Here is a 15,595-nt window from a genome sequence, read left to right as displayed (position 1 = left end):
AGAAATACTCTTTTGTATTATAATTGAATGAAAATGAGAGATACAACCTAGCCTTGATGTTGGAAAATCTCCTTCCAATAGTCTCCAATCCTCCCTTAAGTGACAAGCTTCCAACCTCAAATTGACAGCATAAGTTTACATCAAAAGTCAACCCCTTCCCCTTTAGTCTGTGTTGAATTTATAGGCCAAGAGGAGGAGGTTTGAGATCCTCTTCATAAGGATAAAATCCACAAAGATGGGGATTAAGGTTCCATAATGAGAGGGAATAGATTCATGAACCATGGGATGAGGTCTAGATAGTTAGGGGCTCGATTCCTTCTAGTTGGTATAATATTCCCCAACAAGGATTCTAGAAATTTCCTTTTATTTTTACCTATGTTAAAAAGTTATCACACTTTTTAATGGAAGACAGAGTGCAATATTGGGAAGGATACAATGATCATAACTGCATTTGTGTAGATTATTGCTAGAAAAGGTGTGATAGTGCCTAAAATTAGGTTTTTAAGCAATGTAATCCATGATTCTTTTTATTTTCAGAATGTTTTTTCTTCCAACATTTTAGGAGATTTCTTGCAAAAAGTTCATCGAATAGTGAGAGATCAGGAGTGTCGGTCATTTTCCTAATGGTGACAAAATGATGTGTAATAGATTACCCCCTAAAGTACAAAGTCAAAAAATGTGTTTGAGGACTAAAGTGCTTTATCATGCAAAATTTTGGATTAGAGACCAACTGGTTGGAGACCTAAAATATACTCCCTATGGATAAACATAAAACCACATTCATTTGTCCATGGGGAACTTTCACCTATTGAAAGCTTCCATTCGGGCTAAAGAATGATGGTGCCACTTTTCAACGGTCTATGTCTTACGCTTTTCATGACATTAATAATATTGTATAATTGTACTTATATGATCTACCAGCACATTCATTAAAACATCAAGATCATCCAATGCATCTACGAGCAATTTTTCTCTGATGTCGACATTATAATATATGCTTAAACCCACATAAATGTGTTTTTTGTGTCACATCTGGTCATTTACTGGTATTTTTGGTATCTAAAGAAGGCATTCATGTTGACCCCCTTGAGGTAGAGGTTATTTTGAACTTGCCTCATCCTTCCAATTTACACCAATTCCAAAGTTTGCAAGGGAAAACAAAAATTTTACATTGATTCATACCAAATTATGCAAAGCTAACTAAAGGTTTCACTTGGATTTTGGAAAAAGGCATTCCTTTCATTTGGGATGAAACTGCTCAAAAATATTTTGATGCACTAAAACACATGTTGACTCACACACCTTTATTGCATCCACTTGATTATCATCAGGATTATTTTTTGTATTTAATTTCAACAAACGTTACCATTGGTATGGTATTAGTCCAAGAGGGTGAATTAAATAATGAACATGTGGTTTACTACTTGAGTAGGAATCGTACCAATTTCGAAATCAAATATGCACATGTGGAGAAATTGGCCATGGCTTTGTACAAGCTATCTAGATATTTTTTCATTATATTCTATTGCGAAAAACAACAATGGTTTCATATTGTAACCCCATGGTTTATATTCTTACTAGACAATTTCTTGGGGGGAATATTCCAAATGGATTGTTATCCTACAGGAATTTGACTTAGAATTTGTTAAATCCAAGTCAAAGAAATCATTAGTGTTTGTTGAGCTTATTTGTGACTTTCCCTATTTTGAGACAAAAATAGTGGCAGAGGATTCTCTTCCAGATGAATCTCTCTTTCTTATCAGTACACTAGATCCTTGGTATGGAGATATCTCCAGACTCAAACATTTTGGCCGAACTTATCTTGAATTGAATATCATCGCATTCAGTACCAATCCTAGCAATACACTATTGTTGGTGATATACTTTATCATCGTGGTGCCGATTAAGTTTTTTGGCGATGTTTAACACATAACAAAGCCGACAAATGTTTAAACGTTTGTCACTCTGGAGCATGTGGCGGTCATATGTAAGGGTTTTCCACTGATCAAAAAATCTTGCGTGCTGGACATTTCTGGCCTTATATGTTCAAAGATTTTATTGTTTCAGTCCAAAAATGTCATAATTGTGAAATATATCATCTCAAAATGCATGCACCTCCTTCTCCTCTTCACCCAATAATCATTTTCGTTCCCTTTGAGAAATGGGGCATCAATTTCATTACATGTAACCCTCACTCGGTCGAGGGGGCATGGCTATATTATCCTAGATGTGGATTATTTTACGAAATGGGTTGAGGTGATGCCTACATTTAGGGATGATGGTGAAATCATTTCTCTTTTCATATTCAATAATGTGATTTCTTGGTTCGGTGTCCCACAAACCATCGTCGCCGACCATGGCAACCATTTTCAAAATTTTATGATGACCGAACTTAACACAAAATTTGGCTTGCATCATGATAGCTCGACTCCCTATTAATTGTAGGCCAATGACTAGGTAGAAGCTGTGAAAAGAGTTTTGATTGCTATGCCTCAACGAATGATAGGAATCCATAAGCAAACTTGGAATCTAATTCTTTTCTCAACATTGTGGGCTTATCGCACATTAGAAAAATCTGCAACTTGTTACCAAATCTAGCAATCAAACTACTTCATTCTACTACTAAAAAGGAAGAATATTTTCTATACTTGATACTTCTAGATGAAACTTGTCGTGATGCAAAATTCATTGATGAGGCTCATAAGAAGTGTTTTGAGGCACATTTTAACCAAAATGTAAATCCTTATATGTATTCATAAGGTGACTTGGTCTTGGTTTACGATCAAGAACAAGACAAGTTAGGAGTTGGCAAGTTCGAACCTATGTGGCATGGTCCCTATATTGTAAAACGTGCACTTGCAAAAGGTGCTTATGAGCTAGTTGACTATGACATGATTCCTTTGTCTAAGCCTATAAATGGGCTTTACTTGAAAAAGTACTATGCTTAGGTTACTGCATGAGTACATTTTATATTGTTGTATCATATTTTACATGTGTGCAATTTTATTTCTTTTTTACAAACTCCTTCTATTTCTCCTACTTATCTTGTGTTACACTTGATTTGTAGATGTCGACGCTCCCTCAAACTTACATTGGCTATGTTGATGGCACTAGTTGTAGTGGTCATAATCTTTCTTTTGTCGCTTGGGCTTTATGTTCACCCACCAATGAGTTAGTGAGTCTGCATGGGGTATGCCTTGGTTGCGTGACAAACAATATTGAAGAATATAATGTCGTCATTGAACTGTTATCTGATGCCATTTCATTTGTTATTTGTCATTTAAGATTCTCAACTCATAGTATCACACTTAATTCATGTTTATTCAATTAGAATTTCTTCAATGTTAAGGATGTTTTTACGAGTCTGTGTCTTGGAAAGAGAATTCGATCACATTGAATACAGACACATTCCAAGACATTTAAACACATTCACTAATTCATTGGAAAATTATGTGTTAAATCGACATTTTAAACATTTGTAAAAAGGAACAATAGTCATTCAAACATTGTATATTATAAGCTGAGTAAATAGAAGTAGTCTCCATAGATTATAATGTTTGTAAACATTTTTTGGTTTTTACAAAAAGGAATTCCAAAACATATGAGGCCCGCCACCTTTATTATATAAATATAAGCTAATAAGACCAAAAATAAAAATCTAGCTCTATGCCTAGAAATTAAGCATGGCGCTCATGATAGTAGATGATAACAAAAGCCACTTGTCATAAAATATGGGCAATACACCCAGATACACCTATTGTATGCCTTTGATAACAAGGAGGAATTTCATCAATCCCAATATCTGGGATATCCAGAGTCAAAATCTTTAGGTCCCCCTCAATATTAGTTAAAGTCTCCACTATAACATGATCCTACTCAATAGGAACTGGTTGTACACCACACCTAGCTATTCATAACATCATTTCTGGTTTGAATGGTCCCACATCTACTTAATATTTACATAGTTATTTTTTAGCTCAAATATAAAAAAAAAATTGAATTTTTTTTAAAAGAAAAAAATAACAAAAGTGAGTTTTACCTAGGTCTCCCCATTGCATTCCTTCAGGAAGAGGGATATTTGGATCACCTCTAAAATCTACACTTGCATATGGATAATCCTCAATCATGAGGATTTATTGAGCCAACCATCTGAAAATTGTAGGTGTATCCAATCACTGAGCCACCACCTCCATGGCAAGCCATCAATGAAACCGATTGTAGCAAACGAGGATATCTTGGACCCGTAATCTCCATGGAAACCTGTAGGCATAGTAAGGGGATCCTCTCAAGGGAAAATGATACTACAATCACTCCATGGAAACCTGTAGGCGTAGTAAGGGGATCCTCTCCAGGGAAAATAATACTACAATCACACCATATCCAAAGTGATTTATTCATCCTGTCTTTTCTCTAGTGAGCTATCCTTTTAAATTGGCTAGAACCCCTTTGCACCAATTGAATATGGTAGGCTACATACACTCTAATACAATTTGCATTTGCGCTTATGTGGCTAGGTGAAGCATTGCACTTCCGCATAAGCGAGAAACATTAAATGCTATGTTCTTCAATGTAACTTCTCTTATGTCCTTAATTTCAATTATTCCACTGCTCTGTTGGGATCCAAAGATACAATACTTGCTTAGGTAATAATTTGTTGGTTTACTGCCTGCCCTAGCGCCGAATAGAAAAATATTGGTTCCTCGGCATGAGAGCCATGTTAAAAAATAGATATCCTCAACATCAATGGTCATTGTGTGATCACTGATCTAAAATCATTATTCTTGGACATTCCAAGCTCAAACTAACCATGTCAATAAATCTATTTGGGCCCTCCTGCCCGCAATTAAGAAAAAAAATTCCAAACTACAATTTATGAGTGCTTGCATTGTTTCTCGATCATTAACTCGCTCAATATCTTAAGCTTCATGTTCTCTCTCTCCCCATTCCATTTTGACAAGAAAAAATTCTTCAATGAATGAGGAAAATGTGTTAGATAACAAGCATTGAAAGATTGGGGGGGAATTTTGAGCATTATAATCATTTTTTGGATTCCCTCACGCCTTATGCACTTTTCATTGAGAAATAGAGCGCATTTGCGCACTTTTTCTCAAGGCAGAGTGCACATGTCACACTTGCACCATATCAGGAGCATCGAGTTTTTGCACCTCCCAATACAAGATATTGAAAATAAAACAATAAAATCTTAGTTTGACTTTGCCTTGGTCAAACTAGAGAAAAATCACATTTCTATTTCAGCAGAAATCTTGGAGGTAGTTAACTGAGGTGACATGGAACTTCTCACTCAATTAACTCAGTTAATTCGATTTGGAGAAGCTTTATTTCAGTTCAGTATGATTGATTGCTAATTTGTAGCAATTTATTTCAATTAAATTGAGTTATGGTAAGTTATACTAGTTCTAAATGTTGGAGGAACTAGTACAAGGTAAAGTTGTGGAAGTGTAACTTAAGCTCAGTCAATGATCTACCAATTAACTAATCTATCATCCCAAAATATCTAATGCATGCATAGTATTCGAGTTACCCAGTTGATATGGATATTCCTAGTGTACTATCAATTGTAGACTATTTTGAAGTGTACAGGTGGTGCATAGAGTGAGAGGATGGGCCTAGAAGGAGTGCGTAATTCCAATTGAGGAAATTCCTAAATAATAGGGGCCTAATTCCTCAAGGATAAATGCAAGGAAATAGGAGCTTGGAGGGCATGAAAATTTCCTTAGTGTTGGCCAAATTCAATCAGTCAAGCGGAGGGATAAACTATACACTTGTAGGTTGTGCTTAGGCTTGAGAAACATATGTATTTTATCTCTATTCTTTGATTAATGCAATACATATAGGAAGGTGTTTTGAGTTGTTGCTTTCCCCTAGATAAATCTCAGTGTATGTGTGACAAATCTTCTTGCATGTTCATGATTTTTGTTCTTGATCGTGAATTGAATTCCACATAAGAGTAGATCAGATTTTATTTTTGTGTTTTAGTAAATTTCATGAGGAGTTTCAAATCTACACAATAATTTCTACAGGGTATCAGAGCATGGTTCACAGTAGAGAATATATTTTGAAGTTTCTATTGCAGGAGGATCCAATTTTCAGGATCAATTCTTTAGAGATAGAGGGATGGCTTTCTATGGACTAAGACTCAAGCATGCCCTTAAGGGAAGCTCAAATTGTGTTTCTTGTAAGGACCACATGGAGGTAGTGATGGAAAATAATGGGTTGAAGGAATTTGTTGATAATGATATCTTGAAACCAACAACAACTGATGCTCAAAATCTAGCAGAATGGAATAAGTTTGTAGCCAAGACGAAGAGAATCATATTGGAGGGAGTACGATATCATATTGTCTCAAATATCCACGGGAAAGAGACTATGTATGCAATGTGGAAGGAACTGATAGATTTGTTCTAGAACAATAGTGACCACAGGATTATGGGGCTAAAGGACAAGTTTTGAAATATCAAGATGTCTAAGAACGACACTATACCACAGTACCTAAGTAGGTTCACAAAATTTCATGATGAACTTGGTAGTGTTGGTGTTACAATTATATAAGACAATCTAGTAAGCCTAACCCTTCTTGGCATTCCCAAGAGATGGTAAAACTACCAAGATTTGGTAAATGGGAGGGAGAGACTACGTATTTGCTTATGGTCTGATTTGGTACAGGAGGAAATAAGGCGAAATACTAGAGATGGGACTTCATCCAAGCATGAGGATGAAGAAAATTGTACCTTGGCTAGAAAGGAAAAGAAGGGAAAGGGAAGAAATCCCAATCAAAAGCATAATCCAGTAAAGGGGTCAAGAAGAAAGACTTGTCCAAAATCAAGTGCTTTCATTGTTATGAAATTGGGCACTATGCTACGAAGTGTCCACACAAGAAGGAAAGAGGAAAGACATTAGGAGGAGTGGTAGATGGAGCTTTAGATTCACAATTTGAGCTTGACTTCACTCTCATCACATGCATCGCAAGCACAGTGATGGGGAATGTGTGGTTTTGCGGTACCAGGATAGTGGTGCTTTGTTCCACATGATGGGGAATAATGAATTTTTCAGTGACTTGGAAGAGAAAGATCTCCAGATGCACATCGAGATGGGAGGTGATGGAAGGTACAAAGTCCCTGATATTGGTACAGTCACCTTTAAGAAGGATTTAGGCTCCCCTCTCAGACTCAAGAATGTGATGTTTTCCCCGAGTCTAAATAAAATCAAGTCTTTGTTGCAGTTTTGGAAGATCATGGTTACGATGTGATCTTTAGCAACCGGAAATCATTCCTAAGACACATAGCCATGGGACAAGTGAAGCATATAAAGGTTCAAGTGAAGAACCTACACAAGTTGGATGTGGAAGAATGTGTTGCATTGAGCAAAAAGGTGAAGAAGGTGTAGAACCGCGATGTCAGCAAACTGTGGCATAGAAGACACCCATTTTCATCATGTCACTTTGAAGATTATGCAACAAATAACCACATGCCTCACCAAAGGAGCATTAGAGAAACAAGATACATGCAAAGGGTGTACCTTGGGGAAGTACACAAAATCCATCTTCCATGATCAGGACAAAAATATGCATACAGTCCTTGAAAGGATCCACTCTGATGTTTGTGGACCTTTCTCGACAACCTCCACTTCCAAGCATAAGTATTATGTTATCTTTGTAGATGATTTCTCACAAAAGTGTTGGATCTTATTCATGAAGACGAAAGACTAGACATTCTCTAGGTTCATTGAATTCAAGGCACTTGTTGAGAAAGAAATTGACAAAAACGTGAAGACTCTTAGGAGCGATAATGGAGGTGAGTATGTGTCGAATTAGTAAAAGAAAAATTGTGAAAAAGAAGGCATTCGACATGAGTTAACAACACCCCAAAACCCAACAGAATGGGGTGGATGGGAGGAAGAACTATAGTATTGTGGAAGCAACAAGGGTGATGTTGCATGACCAAGGCCTACCTCTGCACTTGTGGGTTGAATCATGCAACACAACGGTCTATTTTCAATACAAGAGCCGTCATCGGATTCTTGGAATGAGTACATGTTAGGCCCCTATAATACTAGTGATTTGCCCATTACTATTGTCATTTTATCCCTTATTGTTATTATTGTGCCCCTATTGTCCCCATATTGTTATTAGTATGCCCCATAGAGACCCACTATTGTTATTTTTGTGCACTTATGTTATTACTGTTATGTCGACTTGATTATATTATGACCCCTTAGACTCCTATATATAGAAGGGAGGTTTAGTCATTTGAATCATCCAATAATTGTTCATTTGTGTAATGTAAAGGAGGTTTCCCCCTCAAAGAGGCTGAATTCTCAGGCGTTGATCTATCTTTTTATCTTTTTGTGAGTTGGTTTCCTAACATTTGGTATCAGAGCTTTCGATTCTAGGGTTTCGCTGCTCCAAATAGGTCATCATGGAATTTTCACTATAACATTTTTTCTGCGATGTTTCAGAATTGAAAAACAAAACCCATTTGAGATTAAATCACTTTGAACCTTGGGTACAAATTTCAGAGCTTGTCTCGCTATATTTTCGGATATATGATCTGAGGAAGTTAGGGTTTTTGCAAGCTCTAGAATTTAAACTAAAACAGGTCATCGTGGGATTTTCGCTATAACTCTTTCGCTACGAAGTTTCAGAAGCTAAAACAAAAACCCATTTGAGAAGAAATCGGTCTAAACCTCGGCTCCAAATTTCAGATCCTGTCTCGCTATATTTTCGGAGATATAGTCTGAGGAAGTTAGGGTTTTTGCAGACCCCCAAATTACATTCCAAACAGGTCACCTAGGGAAAATCACCATAACTTTGGTTTTGAGCATCAGATTGAAATTTTGTAAGAAGTTTCAGAAATAGGACAACCTGTAGTTCTTGTGAATCAGGTTCAAGTACTAAGGTTGAAATAGTGACACGTGGCACGTCGTACAAGTTTGCTCTACTGAATTAGTTTATAATCAGGTCATCGTGGGAGATTTGGCATAACTCTTCCTTGGAGAATCAAATATTGATCAAACTTGCGGGGTTAGAAAGAGGAATCAGAGGGCTACCGCAAAATAAGAGTTCAGATATTCGCGATTCGTAGTTACAGAGATACAATAGATTCAATATCGAGCTCTTACAAAGTGAAAAAAAAGGTGTGCAGTTTTTTTAAATTTTGCATAAGATTGGTTTGAAAAATTAGTTTGAAGGAATTCAAAGGGAATAGTGAAGCATTAATTAATTCCCCGAAGAAAGAAAATGGAAACACCTAGTAAGCAACCTGAAAGCTCTAGCATGACTCGTGAAGAAGAGGAAGAAATGCAACATGATATATCAAAATTACAAGACCAAGTACAACAAATTTCATTCTCACTAAAGGTAAATGAAGCCAAGATGAATGGCGTGGAAACTAATATGAATGGCATGCACGTTAAGATGGAAGCGAAAATGGATGGCATGGAAGCTAAGATGAATGGCAGGACACTAAGATGAATGGAATGGACAATAAGATGGAAGAATTGAAGATAAATTTGAATAAGTTGCTACAAGAAATGGTCACTAATGGTGAAAGGGTAGTAAAGGAAACTCATGATGAGAACAAAAGAAATGTTAATCATGATTTCATAGACTGTAATTTTGGATTGAAGACCCACCATGTTCCAAAAATTGATATGGGGAAGTTTGATGGCAAGGATCTTGGAACATGGATACTACAGTTGGAGCAATTTTTCGATCTCCATAATGTGCAAAACACACAAAAGGTATGTATTGCAACTTTATATTTGGAACCAAATCAATTTGTATGGTGTCGATGGATTTGCTCTCATAAAAAAATTGTCACTCGGGAAATTTTTATGGAAGAAATGATAGCATATTATGAGGATACATAAAGCAACACTTTTTTTAGCCCATTGATAAATCTCAAACAAAAGGGTTCAGTGATGGAGCACATTGAGGACATCCAAAAATTGAACATAAGGGTAAAGGATATTCCAAAGGAGCATAGGATTGATGTGTTCATTGGGACTTTAAAGGATAATATCCAACATGAGGTTCACCTTTAGGAACCTAATTCATTGGAGAAGGCATTCAGGTTAGCAAGAAAAATGGAAAGCAAAATTATGGCAACCAGGAAGCCTACCACTCACACCTATAAAGATGGAAGTGTTCTTGCCCCTAGCCTTCCACAACCTACAAGGTTGAAACCACAACAATTGGAAGAAAAAAGAGCAAAAGGGCTTTGTTACAGTTGTGATAGCAAGTACACTAAAGGTCATAAGTGTGCTGAGAAGAAATTATTCTACATAGATTGTGAAGAGGAGGAAGAAAATGACCAAGAAAAGTCAAAAGAAGAGGATATACTGCAGGAACAAACCATATATAAAGAAGAAATTAATCCAACCATATCTTGTAATGCATTGGCTGGAATTACCACTCCTCAAACTATCAAGATAGAAGGACATTTGATTGATTCGGAAAGTACCCATAATTTTATTCATTGTAAGATAACAAAGGAATTGAATTGCTTTCTATATCCAACACCAGAGTGTCAAGTGATGGTTGCAAGTGGAGGAACCATAAATTGCTCTGGAAAGTGCCATAATATCAAGCTATCCATGGGAGAATATGTATTGAATAGCCCAATGCTTTCCATTCCAATGGGTGGTGTTGATGTTGTACTAGGAGTCCAATGGCTACAATCCTTGGGTACAATAGCTTTTAGTTTTCAAGAACTTTTCATGAAATTTTGTGTGGAAGGAAAGGAAGTTGAATTAAGAGGTATTACAGAGAAACTGGGAAAGATAATCAGCTCTAACGATATGACAAAGCTTCTAAAGAAGGAACAACGAGGTGTAACTGCACAATTATGTTTGCTAGAGGTTCCCACATCGAAATCATCTATTTCTCCAGATCTCCAAAAATTCTTGGACAATCATTCTAAGGTATTTGAGACTCCCAAAGGTCTCCCAACTATTCATGATCATGATCATGCTATTCATTTGATTCTAGGAAGTGTTCCTCCAAACATCAGGCCGTACAAATATCCCTATGCCCAAAAGAGTGAAATTGAACGTATGGTTGCAAAAATGCTAGAGGCTGGTATAATTCAACCTAGTCAAAGTTCTTTCTCTGCTCCAGTAGTATTAGTGCACAATAAGGATGGATCATGGTGCATGTATCAGGATTATAGGGAGTTCAACAAGCTCACTGTTAAAGATAAATTTCCATTCATGTCATGGATGAATTATTGGATGAATTGCATGGATCAATTTACTTCACCAAGTTGGATCTTCATTCAGGATATCATCAAATCAGAATGAAGACTGAAGACATTCCAAAAACAGCATTTAGAACTCATGAGGGTCATTATGAATTTTTGGTCATGCCTTTTGGCCTTACCAATGCACCTTCTACATTTCAAGGTTTGATGAATTCCATTTTCAAACCCTTCCTTAGAAAATTTTTGTTAGTATTTTTTTATGAACTGGACAGTCATCTAGAAGATGAACTGATCCGTTTTTATTTTTGTACATAAACATGAGTTACCTAATGAATAATATCAATCAGTTTTGTCTCTTGTTCAATGTGGAGTTACCCTGGCCTGACATGGTATCAGAGCACAGGTCCCAAAATAGTGTAACTCCTGTTGAGCGCTGCATCATCCTGAGCGATTCCCTGACTGCAATATGTTTCTGATTTTTATTGAATGCCCTGTGCTCTCTGACTGCCAGAGACTTTGCATTGTTTTTTTATAAACGTTTGCCCCTCTCTGCGCATACCTGAATGTATCAGTTATGCATGACATTGTGCAGTGAGCATGGAATACGCTGTTGAATGTGACCTTCGGTTTCCTTGCACTGTTGTGACAAATAATTTTTTTTCCTCTCGCCACTCTGAATGAGGGTTCCTTCCTAGAGAACTGGGTTCACGCCTCTGTGGATAATGATACGACCCTTATTCCTTCTTTGTTTTCTGATTGCATAACTGTTTGAAGACCCCTTTGCACCATTGATAAGCTCATCTGCAAGGCACTCAGCTATCGTTTTTATATTTTGGAATGCACTGTCTTGCGCACCGGTGGTGAGCAGAAAGATTGCTTGATTTACACGTCTCAAAGGAGATATATAAACTGCTTGACGTCGAACAACACCAGCCGAACCAATTCGAGTAGCATCTTCTTTTGGACCACTGTTTATGATGGCATATCCGACTTCTCTTGTTATTTAGCTGCCCAACCAAATCTGTGATACGTGGTTTACCATTTTCTTTTCTCAGTTGCTTCTGGTTATACGCTACTCTCCCATATACACTCCAGCACCGGTCCCCTCATACATTGGTGGTATCCGCTCCCAATTTTAATTGTTATACGCTGCTCCAGCACCGGTCCCCTCATACATTGGTGGTATCCGCTCCCAATTTTAATTGGTATATGCTGAATCAAACTGGTTTTTTGGGCGACGGGAAATATTCGATGGGAAATATTTGTGGGCTCCCCTGATTTGGTCGTTGGACGTTGCTCATACGAAGCCGAGCTCTTGCAATCGTTTTGAAGACCTCGTTCCTCTGATGCGTTCCTACGACAGAAAGTATATTCAAGTGTTGAAGCGTTGATGCGTTCCTCTGATGCGTTCCATTTGAACTGCTGCTTGTGCTTGAATGACATGGTATGCTTGTGATATGTTGTTTTATGAAGTTATTGGGACTCAGAAAATTCCTTTACAAGCTGCCGAAGCCATCGGGATCACACTTCCAAATTTTAATTGAAATTGTGTTTGGAAATGAGAGCCTTTTGCACCTCTGTTTGATTATGGTAAATGATTTGCGCAGTTTGACTATGCATATAACCAAATGACTTGCGCAGTTTGTTTATGTATATGACTTTAAACCTGATTCATCTCAAAAAGTTTGAGAATGACAAGAGAAATGATTTTAATGGCAGTATAATGTGTGCCGTTGATATGTATTTATGATGGCAGTTTTTGTATTGTAAGCAGTTTTTCAAAGGGGTTATATAAGCAGTTTCAAAAGCATTCAAAGTCATATCAGTCAGAACAATTGCACAGTTTGTTTTTATGCTGTATTGAAGCACAAAGTGCTATAATATTTCAATGAAATTATGATGCCTTCTGTCACACATTAGAGGGATTTGTAGAATTTTTTTATCAAGCAGAAGCTTTTACAGAATGCATTCAATCATCTCTATGGTCGAAATAGTTCTCACTGGCAAGGAGAACTATTCTGAATGGTCTCGGATGGTAAAACACACCCTCATCTACAATGAGCTGTGGAAAGGAGTGTGTGTCGAAGAAGAAGACAAAGACCCTGTGCAGCCTACATCAGATAAAGAACTTGTCATCTGGGAAAACAAGAATAGCAAAGCCTATGCATTGATCGCAGCATCTGTAAATGAAGAATTAAGTCGTCATATTTCATCCTATTCCACTGCCTTTGAAGCTTTACAAAAGCTGAAAGAACTTTATGATTCACATTCTGCACTTGAAGTTGTTCAGCTCATGATTAAACTCTTCACTCTTGAACTGAAAAATAATGACCCCCTTGCTCTTGCATCTGAAATAAAGTCTATAATGCATGATATTAAATCCACTAAGGTTGAGTTGGATATCTCTCTTATTGCCTTTCTCAAAGCACTCTATCCTACCTACTCTAATTATCTTGAGTATTTACAAGCAAATGGAAATCTTAAAGACATAACCTTTGAGTCTCTTGTGAAAAAGTTTGTTGAAAGAGAGAAAGCCTTTGGAAAGAAAACAGTCCCTGAATCTTTTGAAGAGATTGTTTGCCTTGCTCATAAAGAAAAGCATCCTGCTCAAGATTCTACAAGAGGAAGAGGTGGACGAAGAGGAAGAGGAAGATACTTCAGAGGCAGGGGGGGAGACATTCTCAAGCAGAAAAGGCAGATCTGCATTGCATTCGCTGCAAACGAAATGGATCACATGATGCTTCTACATGCAAGCTACCATGGGACAAAGTTGAGCAGAGAAGAAATCAGCAGAAAGGTAAAACTGATGACACAGACAAAGGTAAAGCACCTGAATCCGCTCACTATATTGAGGCACAATGTAACATTGGAGTAAATGAAGACTTGTTTAATGCTTCACTTGCTTCTTTGAAAAATGACTGGTTGCTTGATTCAGGAGCAACCTGTCATATGACTCATAGGAAAGAATTTTTTGAAGATTTCACTGACAATGTTGATGGAGCAGCATACTTTGCAAATCAGTCAAAAATCAAGCCATCAGGGCTTGGCACAATCAGGCTTAAACTGCCTGGTCTTCCAGATTTTCTTCTGGATCATGTTCTATATCTCCCACAGCTCAAAAGAAACTTGCTGTCCCTGGTCCACATCCGCTAGCAAGTTCACTCCATTCACATGTTTGATGGCAAGCTTGAGGTAAGAAAGGCATCTGACCACTCACTTGTCATGAGGGGTATAGAAGAAGAAAGACTTCTTAAACTACAAGGAACCTCTGCTCATGCACAACATTTTTCATATATTTCTCATCATGATGAAGGTACACTTCCATCAAGTTTATTATGGCATGCTAGATTTGGACATTTAAACTATGATAGCCTCCGCTTGTTGAAGAAAAATGGTGTTGCTGGTTTGCCTACAATTCCTAGAAAACATAAACAATGTGATGCTTGCATTCTAGGAAAGCATAGCAAACAGTCCTTTCATGATTCACATTCAAGAGCACATAGGAAGATTGAACTTATTCATTCAGATTTATGTGGTCCAATGCCTGTTCCTTCTGCAAATGGAAATAAATATATCATGACATTTATTGATGATTACACTAGAATGTGTTGGGTTTACTTATTGAAGAACAAATCTGATGCTTTTCAAACATTCAAGAATTTTCATAAATGGATTGAAAATGATGCACAATCTCATATTGGGTCTATTCGCACTGATAATGGAAAAGAATATACATCAAATGAATTTGAACACTATCTTCGCCAACATGGGATTAAACATCAAACAACTGTGCCTTATAATCCTCAACAGAATGGTGTAGCTGAAAGAATGAACAGAACAATTTTGAATATGGTATGATCCATGCTTTTCTTCAAAAATGTAAAGACAATGTTTTGGGCTGATGCTGTTCTATGTGCTGCATATATAAAGAATAGATGTCCATATAAGTAACCCAACATCCAAAGTCCATATTCCTTTCTCAAAAGAAATACATTGGAGATTTGTTAAACAGATTTGGCATGACAGAGTGCAATCCCCTTTCTACTCCAATGGAACAAAACTTGAAGCTCACATCTATTGAAGGAAAGGAGTTTGAGGATGCAACAAAGTATAGACAGCTTGTAGGAAGTCTCATCTACCTCACTACTACCAGACCAGACATTTCATTTGCTGTTGGAATCCTCTCCAGGTTTATGCAAAAGCCTTGTGAGGGACATTGGTCTGCTGCAAAAAGAGTTCTAAGGTACTTGAGGGAACTCAAGACCTTGGAATCAAGTATACACAGGTGGACGACTTTAACTTGATTGGATACTCTGATTCAGACTTCAATGGAGACAAAGAAACTGGGGTATCTACTTCAGGATATGTTATGAGTC

Source organism: Pinus tabuliformis, chromosome 7 (assembly GCF_031772625.1).
Source record: "Pinus tabuliformis cultivar Carrire ecotype Pingquan chromosome 7, CPIR1, whole genome shotgun sequence".
NCBI classification, from domain to species: domain Eukaryota; kingdom Viridiplantae; phylum Streptophyta; class Pinopsida; order Pinales; family Pinaceae; genus Pinus; species Pinus tabuliformis.
The sequence above is the reverse complement of the archived record's forward strand: the minus strand, read 5'-3'. Positions refer to the sequence as shown.